This window comes from Onychomys torridus, chromosome 2 (assembly GCF_903995425.1).
Source record: "Onychomys torridus chromosome 2, mOncTor1.1, whole genome shotgun sequence".
Classification (NCBI taxonomy): domain Eukaryota; kingdom Metazoa; phylum Chordata; class Mammalia; order Rodentia; family Cricetidae; genus Onychomys; species Onychomys torridus.
Genome location: NC_050444.1, coordinates 134322882 through 134335852, shown reverse-complemented (window position 1 = coordinate 134335852; position 12971 = coordinate 134322882). Strand labels below are relative to the sequence as shown.

Here is a 12971-nt window from a genome sequence, read left to right as displayed (position 1 = left end):
AAAAAAGAATCACCAATGTGTTCTAATGGTTCCACTTTAAAACCCTGACTCCTCTGGGCAATAACATCAAAATGATAGCCTTTTACACCCCCGACTCTTCACGCCTACTTCCTCCATCATTAAACAGGGAATGAGACTACTGCTCTGGTTCAGGGCCTACCCTCTGCCATCTCCACACTTCAGAGGCTAGCATAACCAGTCAACACTTGGCTAAGCCAAGAAGTACAACAGCCAGCCAGCATCCGAGACAGCAGCCCCCACGGGGGATACCAAGGTTTCTTCACTGCACAGAGGGAGTTTCCCACTCAGGCTAAATGGTACCCTCCCTTCATGTGAAGAAAGAAAACCTATTTTCTGTAGAGGCTTTTCATTAGCTTCATTCCATCATGTAGCTTTGAGGATACACAGGCAAAATGGCTTCTTGGACTTACTTGTCAACTCCGTCAGCAGCTCTGGAAAGCCTCTGTCCTCTTGTATTCCTAGGAGATGCCAACTGTCTGATGTTATGGCAGGCAGTTGCCATGTGCATGGCTTCTCATCTGGGATCGATTTCTTCCTGGATCCATCCTATGCCACCGCCTGTCTCAGCCTAGATCACCTCAGCCTGAATTCTAACCTTGGCTTTCTAATGCCTCCCTGGATTAGCATCCCTCCTCGAATCCCCTTTTCTTTTACACAGATGACAGATTGTCTTTCAAGAGCACAAACCACAATTTCCCATCCTATCACTGGATATAGTCAGATAGAGATATAGATCTAGACATCACGCTATATCTACCTCTTTTATGGCACTGGAAATTGAGCTTGGTGCCTCATGCATGCTAGGCAAGCACTCTGTCACTAAGCTATACTCCCAACCCTGGCCAGGAAGCCCAAGCATCCACTTTTCTGCACTCCAGCATTCATGCCACACATCCTGTTTTTAGGGTGAGTGCTGGGCATCTGAACTCAGGTCTTCTTGTTTGCACAGCAAATACTTCACCCCCTAAGCCATCTCCCCAGCCCCTGAAATGACTTTTAACACATCTGCCCAAGCTTACATACCATAATTCTGGTCTGCAATTTAGGTCCTGCCTACATTTGGCTCCTGCAGAAGATGCCAATGCCAAGGGCTCCTCACAGATGCCCCTTGCACAGTACTACACATGTTATGTTATCCCAGTTCTATAGAATTACCTCTATTCTGCCTTTACCCCTCTTCTGGTTGCTGTTGTTATTACACAAGTAGCAATGTAGGCCAGCACAATGGCCCTAAGGCAGTTGCCACTGAGCCTGATGGCCTGTGTTCAATGCCTAGGAGCCATATGGTAGAAGGAGAGAATCTTGTTCTCTCTCTCTCTCTCTCTCTCTCTCTCTCTCTCTCTCTCAATAAATAAATAAATAAACAAATAAATAAATAAATGTAATTTTTAAAGATTAACCAGGCTTGAACAAGGTGAAGCCTCTCATCCACTGTACAGCCTTCCAGTTCTCGTCTCTCATACACATACATATTAACCATTTCTACTGGGCCTTCTGCTGTGCCTACGGAAGAGGACACTAAGTTCTATGTGCACTAACTCATCTCTCCAGCCCCCGGGATTAAAGATAACTGGCTCATCTGCTTCCTTGACTGCTATCCCATTGGTGAAGAGATGAAAGGGAGGAAGATGATGTTTTGTCATCAAAATCACAGAATTCCGGTAGCAAAGTGGACAGTGGCATAAGAGCTCCCACCACAGTGCTTGTATGACCCTGTGAAGCACCCACCTCCTCCCTGTGGTGCAGAATGTAACACTGCATGAACAGCCAGGAGAAATCAATACCCGTGGAAAGAGGAGTCTGGAGAGGCAGGACCATGCACTCGTTAAGGACTTGAACTCCCGAACTCGGGCTACCAATGTTAGCATCTGTTGTTCCATTGTCCGACCTGAGTTAAACAGCTGGGCCTCAGCCCCCTTGTCTGAAATGTGGGGTGCTAGTTGAACTGTGTTAGTAGAGAAATCATGGGGATCACATGAAACACCTGTAAAGCACTCAGAGCAGCACCAGCTGGTTTTTTTACTAATAAAATATGCTACAAACATCATTGCAGATTTAATATATCCCTCTAAATATATTTTTTAATCTTTGTTTTGACATAGGTCAGCAAAACAAAGACAAATGCTATTAGCTCAGAGTCTTGTCGAAAAAGACACCAGTATGGAACACGGAACTTCGTGACTTTTGTCCAAAAAAAAAAAAAAATCAAGTTTCATAGTGGCTGACACCATTTCTACTGGGACAAACAACCTCAGAAAGACCCCAGAGATCAAAACCACTGTAACACCTACTGCACCAAATATTAAAAAGAAAAATAACTTATGCCCCCTAGCAGTAATTAAGTAACGTGGGCTGCAAATCTGTTAGAGAGTTTTTGCTGTGACAATATTCCTAGTAAATTGCTGCTTCTAACACAAAGTCCTGGTGTTGCAAGGCTGGCATACTAATAGAAAGGTTATTATAGAAACACTATTAAAATGAATTAGGTATTATTAAAGATTCGGCACTACAACAGCGCCTGATTACAAAGGATTTCAAGGTCCACTGCTTAATGGGCAGATGAAAGTGCTAATTAAGCCTTTTTGAGAGGATGTCCCTAGGCGGGTCTGTAAGACTACAGGTAACAAGAGGTCTTCAGACTGAAAGGAGAACCAGTGGTGCCTACCCATGTGGATACAACCCTCCTGGGAAGATGAGAGAGAGGCAAGAGAAAGAGCAGAGGTTTTCTGCTCAGAAAGGGTAACCTGGTAGCAGACACGGAGCCAAACTTACTTCATCCTCTGTTTTCCCCTTAACTGCTTCCTCGGCGTCCATTTCCTCCTCTGTTTATGTTTAGAAAACTAGAGAACCTTCCTTAGACCTTCGAGCCTCCACACACAGGGACAGCCTTGCACTGAGTACCTAAGCCCTCTGGAGCACCCAGAAGACGCTGGGGCTGTCCACGGCCACAAACATCTCTCACCGCCAGCAGCTCTAAGTGGATTTCAAGGAGTTGCTAAAGGCACTGGCCATTCGTATCAGGGTCTATTTTGCTTTTCCCACCTTGTTAATTAACTAATCAGGCCTGGCAAGGCACCTCCCAAACACGAGGTGTTAGGGGAAATCTAAGTAAATTCGCCCACCGCGTCTAAATGTCAACGCTACATCACAAGGAGGTGGGCAGAGCGCTGAGAGCTGAGCTAAGGCGGAGACCCGCGCGCGCCCCGCAGCAGCCTCGGACCCCGCGCGGCTCTCAGCAGGACTTCTGGACCCGAGCCACACGGGCCACCTAGGCCACGGCCGGGCTGCCCGAGGCGCATCCCCGCGGCTCAGCCGCCCGCTCCCCGCGGCGCTCGGATGACAACAAACTTTGCCCACCCCGGGTTGCGCCGGGTCTCTAGTCACTGCCCGCCCGCCAGCGCAACGTGGGGACAGGTGTGAGACCAAAGCCCCCCAGCCCGCATCCCCGCAACCGTGCGGGCAGTCAGGGTCGGAGGGGCGCCGTGGGGGAGGGGAGGCCGTGGACCCGCCCCCTGGGCGGCGCGGCGCTGACATGACCGGAGGACGCGGACAGCGGTCCCCAGGGACGCGATGGCGCTGCAGCGCGGCGGCCTTACCTGTGCTGGGCTAAGGCGGCTCCGGAGGCCCGGCGTGCTAGCAGCAGCGGCTGCGGGCGCCGACTGACAGCCCCAGGACCCGCCTCCAGCCCGCAACCACGCCCCCTCCGCGGCCACGCCCCCCCAGTCCGCGACCGGGGTCAAGCTCGGTCCACAGCGCCGAGGGCGGGGGCGCTCGCTTTCGATTGGCCTGGGCTGCGCCGGCCCCGCCTACTCCCCGCCTCCTCGCTGGGGGGTGGGGAAGCCGCGCTTGCGCGGAAGCTCAGGGAGAGCATAAACCAGAGCTGGTGGTTCTGTAGCTGAGCGCTGGTTGCTGCTCATCTTTCTCAGCTGGGTTGGTTTTGAGCCCTGGACTGCCGGAGGAGCAGTGAAGGAGTCTGCGTGAAGAGACCATCCCCGACCAGAGGAGACCCTAAACGAGTCAGGCGGAGGGGCCCAGCTCCACACTTCGGATCCGCTCCTTGGCCAGCAAGTGTCCCGGTGAAGCGAGGTTAGAGTGAGTGATAGGATCCTGCCAATCAGAGTGAGAGACGCTGAAGGAAACAAGCCTTCCTCGCTCCCAGCACCTCCCCAGGCTCCCTAGCTCAGTGTGTAAACAAGATCATGTGACTCCCTACAAAATCAATGGATACCCAGCAATTCTCTCCTAGATAGATGTTCAAGAGAATGTCTACACAAAACACTTAGACGTAGATTTTCCCAGCAGCACGTTAAAAAGAGTGGGGGGGGGGAGCGACTGAACTGTCAGTTGATGGGTGACAGTTAAGCAAATTTTGGTTTGTTCATGCAATGGACTAGTGTTTGGTAATAAAAAGGAATGACGTTCTGTTACATGGTACAACGAACCTTAAACGCATGCCAGTCACTAAAGACTCCACTGGGTATGGTTCTATTTGTGTGGAACATCCAGAATAGGCAAATCCATAGAGATAGGAAACAGACTAGAGTTTTCCAGGGATGGAGTAAGGGGGTTTGAGAAGGGACTACTAAATGGGTAGTTTTTCTCATTATGGTTTGGAACTTAGACACGCCCTGTGTTGAAGGCTTGGCCCCCAGCTGATGGTGCTACTTGAAAGAGATGCACCCTTCATTAGGTGGGCATTGTAGAAGGAAGCAAGGTCTCTGGGGACTTGCCCCTAAGGTGTGTGCTGGGACCTGTGCCCCTCATTCTCTGTCATGATCTGAATAGTTGTGTTCCCCATGCACTCTCTGTAGTGATGTTTGGCCTCGTGACAGGCCCAAACCATGAGCCAAAGGAAAAATTGCTGTCTTTTAAGTTGTTTATCTCAAGTGTTTTGTCAGCAGCAGAAAGGTCTTGGTTATTTTTCTATTGCTGTGATAAAGACCAAGGCAATTTGTAGAAGAAAGGATATATTCAGAGGGGGAGTCCATGACCATCATGGCTGGGAATATGACAGCAGGTAGGCAACTATCTTGATCCACAAGCACCAGACAGAGAGAGCTAATTGGGAATGGCTGAGCTTTTGAAACCTCAAAGCTTGCCCTCAGTGACACACCTCCCCCAATAAGGCAACACCTCTTAATCCTTCCAAAATGGTCCCACCAACTGTGAACCAAGTATTCAGCCTATGGGACCATACTCATTCAAACCATCACACTGACTAACAGACCATTGGTAATGAGGAATGGGGCTTAATGATGTGGTTCAGAAGACATTGGAATTATTATGAGAGAGTTTGGGAAAGTTTCAGGGAGCAGGTGTGGGGAAAGCCTAGAATGTTTTTGTCAGTGGAGCTTAATGAGAAATTCTGGTGGGAACTCAAAAGAGACTAGCATGCTATCAGGGATATAGACAGTAAAGGCTGTGCTTATGAGGTTCCACGTGCAAGTGAGGACTCCATTGGGGACTAGACTAGAAACAATTCATGCTACACTCTGGCAAAGAACTTATCTGCATTTTGTCCATGTCCTTGGGCTTTGTGGAATAGACTAGTTTCTCTGATATAAGACACTTAGGTGGGAAAGCATTCAGGCAATGGCATGTGTATTGCTGGCTGGCTTTAGCCAGATTTGCAGTGAGAATTGAGATTAGAAAGCAGAACAGGATTTGGAAAAGCATACAGCATGTCCAGAAAAAGAGCATGTGTAAACAAAAGAGGTGCAGTTGTTGGGGAGAGAGTACCATTGAAAAGAAGCCAAGGGACTGTAGATGGCCCAATTGGTAAAGTGTTTGGCTTGCATATACGAGGACCTAAATTCAATGCCCAGAACCCAAGTAAGAAAGCCAGGCATAGTGGTGCACACTTGTAATCCCAGCACCAGAGAGGCAGAGACAAGTGGATTCATAGAGTTTACAGACCAACAAGCCTTGTCTACTTGCCAAGCTCTAGGCCAGAGGGAGGTCCTGGTCTCTAAAACAGGTATGGATAGTGCCTGGCAAATAATACTTGAGGTTCACCTGGGCAGCACAGTAGAGCTGACCCCATTGACTGGAGAACAAGTGAACCTCCCCAAGACTGTGAACATGGGAGACCTGGCCCCATCCCTCATCTGCCATATGGCAGCATGGGCAAGGGAGACACTTCCCCCACCACCAATGCCTGAGGCAGGTGGGAGAACTGACCCTGAGGTGATAAGAGTGGGGAGCTGCTCCTGCCCCCTACTAGTTGCAACACTCAGGAGAGTGGTCTCTACACCATGCCTGGCCAACACAGTAGAGCTGGCCTTGAAGGTCATGGGAAAACCGACCCTAAAATGTGAAAGTGGGAGAACTGGCCCCACCCCTTGCTCATGGCTGAAAGGGGTGAACTAGCCAGGGCGATGCTGGAAAGCCCACCCTGGTGACAAAGACAAGAGAGAGCTGGTAGACTAACCAACTCTGCAAGTACCCAAGCCCAGAACCAGGGTTATGAGTTGATCCATACCAACATCCACCTCATCTATGATCTGCTGGAGCATGTGAAGGGACTGGTCTTCAGACCCAAAGCTGCAGGATCTCCACAACACAGGACAGCAACAGGATAACCAAGAGGAGTTCCAGTGAGGGCCCAGCATTGACAGTGCAGCAGAGACCAGGGGCCTCAAACCAGACCAAAGACTCTTTGCAATCAACACTTGCAAGTAAAGATATATGGATAAAAGGGGTTTACTACATGACTCACTGTGTCACACCACAGCATTTATAATGAGACTGATTTTTCTTTTTTATCTTAAATTTTATTTTATTTTATTTGGGGGAGGTTGTAAGGACAGAGGGTGGATACAAAGAGACAGGGAAATGAATGGGACGGAGATGCAAAGTTACAAAAGGCTGACATAAGGCACACAGAGGGCAAGAGTTTAGGAGATCGTGGGAGCTTCTCCGAAATGAAAGACATGAAGAATAAATAAAAAAGAAAGTTAAAAAATACTTGAGTTTGTCCTCTGGCCTGCACACACATCCCAATACAAACATGCACACACATATTCATATATGTGCATGTGCACACACACAAGAAGCTAGTATAATCCTGTGATCCCAGCAATCAAGAAGCAGAAACAGGAAAACTGCTTCAAGTTTGAGGCCAGCCTGGTCTACACAGCCAGTCTCAGGCCAGCCAGTGTTACATGCAGAGATTCTGTCTCATATATATATGTGTATATATATGTGTGTGTGTGTGTGTGTGTCATTTATATGTATATATCCTGAGGGAAGGAAAGAGAGGCCAAAGTCTTGCTTACCATGTGAGGAGCTCTGGGTTCAAGTCCTAGTAACACACATGGAGAGAGACATATACACACATCATAGACAAATACTTTGCACTGAAAAAACAGAAAATATTCTCTGAGGGCATCTCAGGAATCAGCCAGACCCCCATCTATCTCAGATTCAAGGGCTTTTGTTTGAGGAGAGAGCCCTGGGTCTCGCCCACTCAAGGCCACTTGGCAAACTACTTCACAGAGTTGGGGATTCATTGCCCTGTGTTCAGCCTTCTAGTCACCTACAGGCTGCTAAAGCCATAGCCCAGAGTACCTGGCTACTGCTCAAGTCAATGGCAGAAGTCTGTGTCCCTATGTGAGGCTGACATAGGCACACAGAGGCCAAGAGTTTAGGAGATGCGGGTGAGGCTAAGACAGCATGTGACAAGGCTAGAGTCCCTGCAAGCTGGCCTGAGAGGGCCGAGTGTGAAGCCATGAGAGTGAGGTTAACATTACCATGTAGACCCCAAGAACTTAGAGATGCCAGGAAGCACCATGTCAATACAGAAATGGGGCCCTCACCTCAAAGGGAACTAGAGATAGTTTATTCTAGGGTCATAAGTGACCATGGCCCAGGAGCACAGGTTCAGGTCACCCAGTTACCATATCCAAAGTGTTAAGAGTTCAGTGAGGTTTTTATAGGAACAGAAGAAAAGAAAGTCATTAATCAAGATAAAATATGTTGGTGGGTACACCAGGTAGGCAGTTACAAGAAAGTGGAGTCGTCTCTGTTAGAGGCATCAGATGCTGTCTGGTGACCTTCGCTTTGGGGTTTGTGAGGCTAGCACTCTTAGTACATACCCAATTGCCATAGGGTGTTAGCTCAAACACAGTTCGGTAATTCAGACAATGGTCTTCATGACTGTGAAGAGGTTCAAGTGCACTTCGTTCATCTTTCTTCATCCAAATGGAGAATAAGCAGAACAGAGGTCTGCGTGAACAGGAACCGCAAGTGGCCTGTATACAAATTCTCACTGAAGAGACCTGCCTTCTAAGCCCCCTCCTCTGTCACCAGATGCTTGACCTGGGGTAAGTTGTTACCCTCAGCATCTCTTGTTGGTCTTCCTGATATCTATGGCTCTACTCTTCCTTCACTAGAACTGCAGAATTTATTTGAAAATTCATCTTCATTCTAACCCATGTAGTTTTTCTTTAATTAATTATTTGTGTGTGTGTTTGTGTGTGTGTGTGTGTGTGTGTGTGTGTGTGTGTGTGTGTGTGTGTGAGAGAGAGAGAGGGGGGGGGGAGGGAGAGAGGGAGAGAGGGAGGGAGGAAAGGAAAAAGAGGAAGGGAGAGAGAGAGAGAGATGGTTCATGTACATCATGTGTGTACAGTAGTCCTCAGAGACCAGAAAACAGTGTCGGATCCCTTGGAACTAGAGTTGCAGGCAGTGGTGAACTGCCATGCGGGTGCTGGGAACTGAACTGAACCAAAGTCCTCTGTAAGAATAGTAAGTACTCTTAACTACTGAGCCATCTCTCCAGCCCTCCCTCATATAGTTTTCTTAGATTTATTTTTTTTTATTCTTATGCATGTGAGTGTTTAACTAGATGTGTATATGTGCACCATGTGTGTGGCTGGAGCCCTTGAAGTTACAGACAGTTGCAAGCTGTCACGTGGGTGCTGGGAACTGAACCCATGACCCACATGATTTTGCTGTTAATCACCTCGTCTCAAATTTCAGGAATTGGGTCTGACTGTCTTAAAGTCATTTAAAAACTTTTAAGATTTATTTTATTTTATGTGTATGAGTGTTTTGCCTGTATGCATTTGTGTGTACCATGTGTGTGCCTGCAGAGGTCAGAAGAGGGCATCAGTTTCCCTGGAACTAGAGTTACAGTTGGTTGTGAACAACTATGTGGGTGCTGGGAATCGAACCTAGGTCTTGTGCAAGAGCAATAAGTGCTCTTAACCCCAGAGCCATCTTCCCAGTCTCAGTCTTAAAAAGAAATTTTTTAAATTGCTTTTTAATTGTATAGTTTTATGGCTTTGTTATGATATTTGTGTGTGTGTGTGTGTGTGTGTGTGTGTGTGTGTGTGTGTGTGTGTGATTGTACTTTGGATATTTGCCCCTCATTATCCTGCCTTGTCTCCCTTCTTCTCTCTTGCTCTGCATTCTACCCTTGAATGGTCCCTCTTATGACTTCAGGTTAGATAGATAGATAGATAGATAGATAGATAGATAGACAGACAGACAAACAGACGGACAGGAGAGATAGGTAAAAAAAGATAGATAATAAACAGACATTATAGACTTGGTAGAAAGTAGATGCCAGTTAGATGATATAGATAGATAATAGATGATAGACACATAGATAATAATCAGAGATAGATGATAGATTAGATAGATAAACATGATAGATAGACAGATAGATAATAGATAGATAGATAGATAGACAGACAGACAGACAGATAGATAGATAGATAGATAGATAGATAATAGACAGATAGATGATAGATAGATAATAGACAGATAGATGATAGATAGATGACAGATTTGAATCTAGAGTCCACACAGAGACGGCATGCAATGTTGCAGTGTTTGTCTCCCCATTGTCTTTCCTTATTGCCCCCTGACTCCTTCTAGACATTTTCTTCTCTCCACAAAGTCTCCCTTCTACCTTCATGTTGCATATACAGAAAGTATGAACATATTAACTAACAAGAGAAATGTGATATTTGGCTTTATGAGTCTGACTTAGTTCACTTAATGTCATGATCTCCAGGTCCATCCCCTTTCCTGCAAATGTCATAATTGCATCTTTCTTTATGCTAAGTTAAACTCCATAGTGTATACACACTACTTTTTCTTTATCCGCTCATCCTTGCTGGGCACCTAGTCTGGTTCTGTATCTTGTTAAAGTCATTTTATTTCTTTTCCATGCCATGTGAGTTAGTAGAATGCTCAACAGGAAACTGGGTCAAGGCAATGAGATGGGAATGACGCTTGGAAGACCCTGACAGAGAAATGTTCCCTCTGTCTGCTGTCACTCCTGTCCGTGATGTAAGATCTGGAATCAGAGGGACCACATGAGGCTATTAGAACAGAGGCTAGACCCCTAGGGGTGGAAGAATACTCAGGAAGACAGAATGAGAACATGAAAAAGACTCAGCTTTGGATGAGCAGGTAGCAGCTAGGTCAAGCCATACCTGAGGCTGATGCCTCTATACTCTTCAGCCATACAAGCCAATGCATTCTTTGTTAGGGTTTCATTTTCTGTCCATAACGTTGACAAATTCTAGTGGTAAAACTCTAGGCTTCCATTGTCACGTTAATTAAATCCAGGTACTTTGGATAACTCCAAAAATTCTACCAGTTCTCACAGCTTACACATCTCAGAAGTGTAAACACACTCATAAGAATTTAAAAACATTGTCTCTTCAGTAAGCGTTAAGGAAAGCCACACTGTATTGTTTAAGGAAAGACTGCTAAGGCTAGAGACGTGCAGAAGTCCTTACTCTGTACTTGAGCCACGTGTCCCTACACACTCAGAATAGCTGGGGATCGGGGACAGTGGTCTGGGAAGGAGGCAGAGAAGGTGGCCCTGCTTTAGAAATGGAATAAAGACCCCATTGTCACTGGCAGCCTCTGGCCTTGGAGCTCTTACTTGGATTCTGACCCCTTCCACTCAAACTGTTTGGTCTGAGTCTACCCTGAGCTCTCTTTCTGCCTTCTCCCCAACCCAAGCCATAAGATCTGACCTCTGAACCCTGCACTTAACCTGGCCAGCATCCTTTCACATCTGCGCTTCCAGCACTGGCCACCTTCAGCAACTAGAAGTGATAATGTATTAGCCAGTAACAGGTTAGTTTATCAATATCAACAGGACACAGAGGAAGGAGACTGTGGACGGTTATTTAGTGGCCAATAGTCACTTAATAACGGGGATTAAGTTCCACGGAAGCCTGAGGTTGGTATAAATTGTCTGACAAACAGCATTAGTTTCTCACACCTGCCCCCCTGGATCCTGGCCCTGCTAAAATAATGTATGTGGACATGCAGTCATCATTGGTGCCCATGTCTGAAGCATTGGGGGGGGGGGTACTGACAGGTGTTGTGCAGTGACACCTGGGTCATGTTCTGGGGCACAGGGAACCCCGGGAAGAGGTAAGAGGAATGAGTGCTGGTTGCTTCCCTTGAAATAGAGAAACAGGAGCACAGAACTGGTTCCTGTCCTCTGTTCTGGCCTCATATGATTCCTGGGCATGGCAGGTCCTCAGCCCAGTTTTGAGCCACTGGGTGCCAAAGACAGCCTTCATGCTTGGCAATGAGTGGGACTCTTGGTGCCCCTTTGCTAGAGTTGTTCAGGAGTTTGGGGTGGGCAAAATCTGGTCCCATGGGGAACATTTGCCCCATATGACCCAAATGAAGAAACTTCAATGACAGACCACTTGCAGAGGTCTGGGCAGGAGAGACAAGGCCCTGAGTAACCAGCAACAGTGTAGATTGTCTCCTCCCAGAGGAAGAGATGAGCAAGACCCAGCCTCAGCCTGTGGTTGGCTGATATGATTGGAAAGTTTACCCTCACAAAAGTCCAAATGGCTGAGCCAATGGGGTCGGCTGCCCAGAAAAGCGTGAGCAGAGGAGAAAAAGATCAGTACAGGAGCTGAACCTGCAGTGGTCAGTCCAGCACACTCTATATGCCTTCAGCTTCTGGGCTTGTTTTTGTTTAAGGTGAAAACCTTACCCCATGCTCAGGCAGATGCAAGCATCCCAAGCACAGTGCCATTTCAGGTGGCCAAGCTGGAACCTACATGGCAAAGTTGGCTACCATCAGTATACTTCCTGATATAAAGGAGTGCGTAGATAGGGAAGTATGGTGGCAATGGTTTCCAGTCACTTGCCATGAGTCCAGAGCTAATAATCATGGCTTTCCTCCTCTACCATTTTCTCTAAGCTTACCTTTTTCTCTACCAAGCACCTCAGCCAGACCATTGTTCCTAAACATCTGGTTGCTGGTTGAGGACATTTCAGACATCCCTTCGAGGGTTATCCCTGGACGCTGAGTTGCTGATATCCAGTAGACCAGAGAGGTGGTGTCAGAACCCGAGATGTTGCTGAAGCCCCACCTGAGACCTTCCATGCCTGAATGTCAGAGGAGAGCTGCCCTGGAGGAGACTGGCTGCAGAACTGACGCAGCCTCCCTCTGGTGAGCTCAGCCTTGCCTGGTACAGGACCACTTCCTAGCCCACCAGCTGAGCCTCCCAGGCGACCCCTCAGAAACCTTCTGCTGAAGATAAAGAGACTGACACTGTCAGCTTTGAAGCCTGGGTAACAGTGACGGGCAGAGCTGCCTGCCGGCCCAACTCACTCCAGGGAACTGTCCAATGAGAAACAAGTACCTGGCAGAGTTTCTTATTTATTTGTTTGTTTTATATGTATGAATGTTTTGCCTGTGTACACGTATGTTCATCACGTGAATGTCTGGTGCCCACAGAGGTCAGAAGAGGTTATTGGATCCCTTGGAGTTGGTGGTATGGAAGATAGAAGCCACCATGTAAGTGCCGCAATCAAACCTGGGTCCTCCCCAAGAGCAACAAGTAGTCTTAACTGCTGAGCCATCTCTCCAGCCCACACCTACAGCTTCTTTAAGCTATTGTACTCTGGGGTCTCTGCAATGTCCTGTCATCCTGGCTAATATTACTGTCTTGGCT

The 12971-nt window shown here is 47.4% G+C and overlaps 1 protein-coding gene across 1 annotated transcript in view; it reads right to left on the bottom strand.

Moving 5' to 3' along the window:
* The window catches only part of Hivep3 (HIVEP zinc finger 3), a 425141-nt gene extending 421474 nt beyond the window's left edge, over window positions 1-3667 (bottom strand). Inside the window, exon 1 of the mRNA XM_036177752.1 lies at window positions 3618-3667. The gene's annotated coding sequence lies outside the window, so the exon portion shown is untranslated. The remainder of the gene's footprint in view (window positions 1-3617) is intronic.
* Window positions 3668-12971: the final 9304 nt, after the last annotated feature.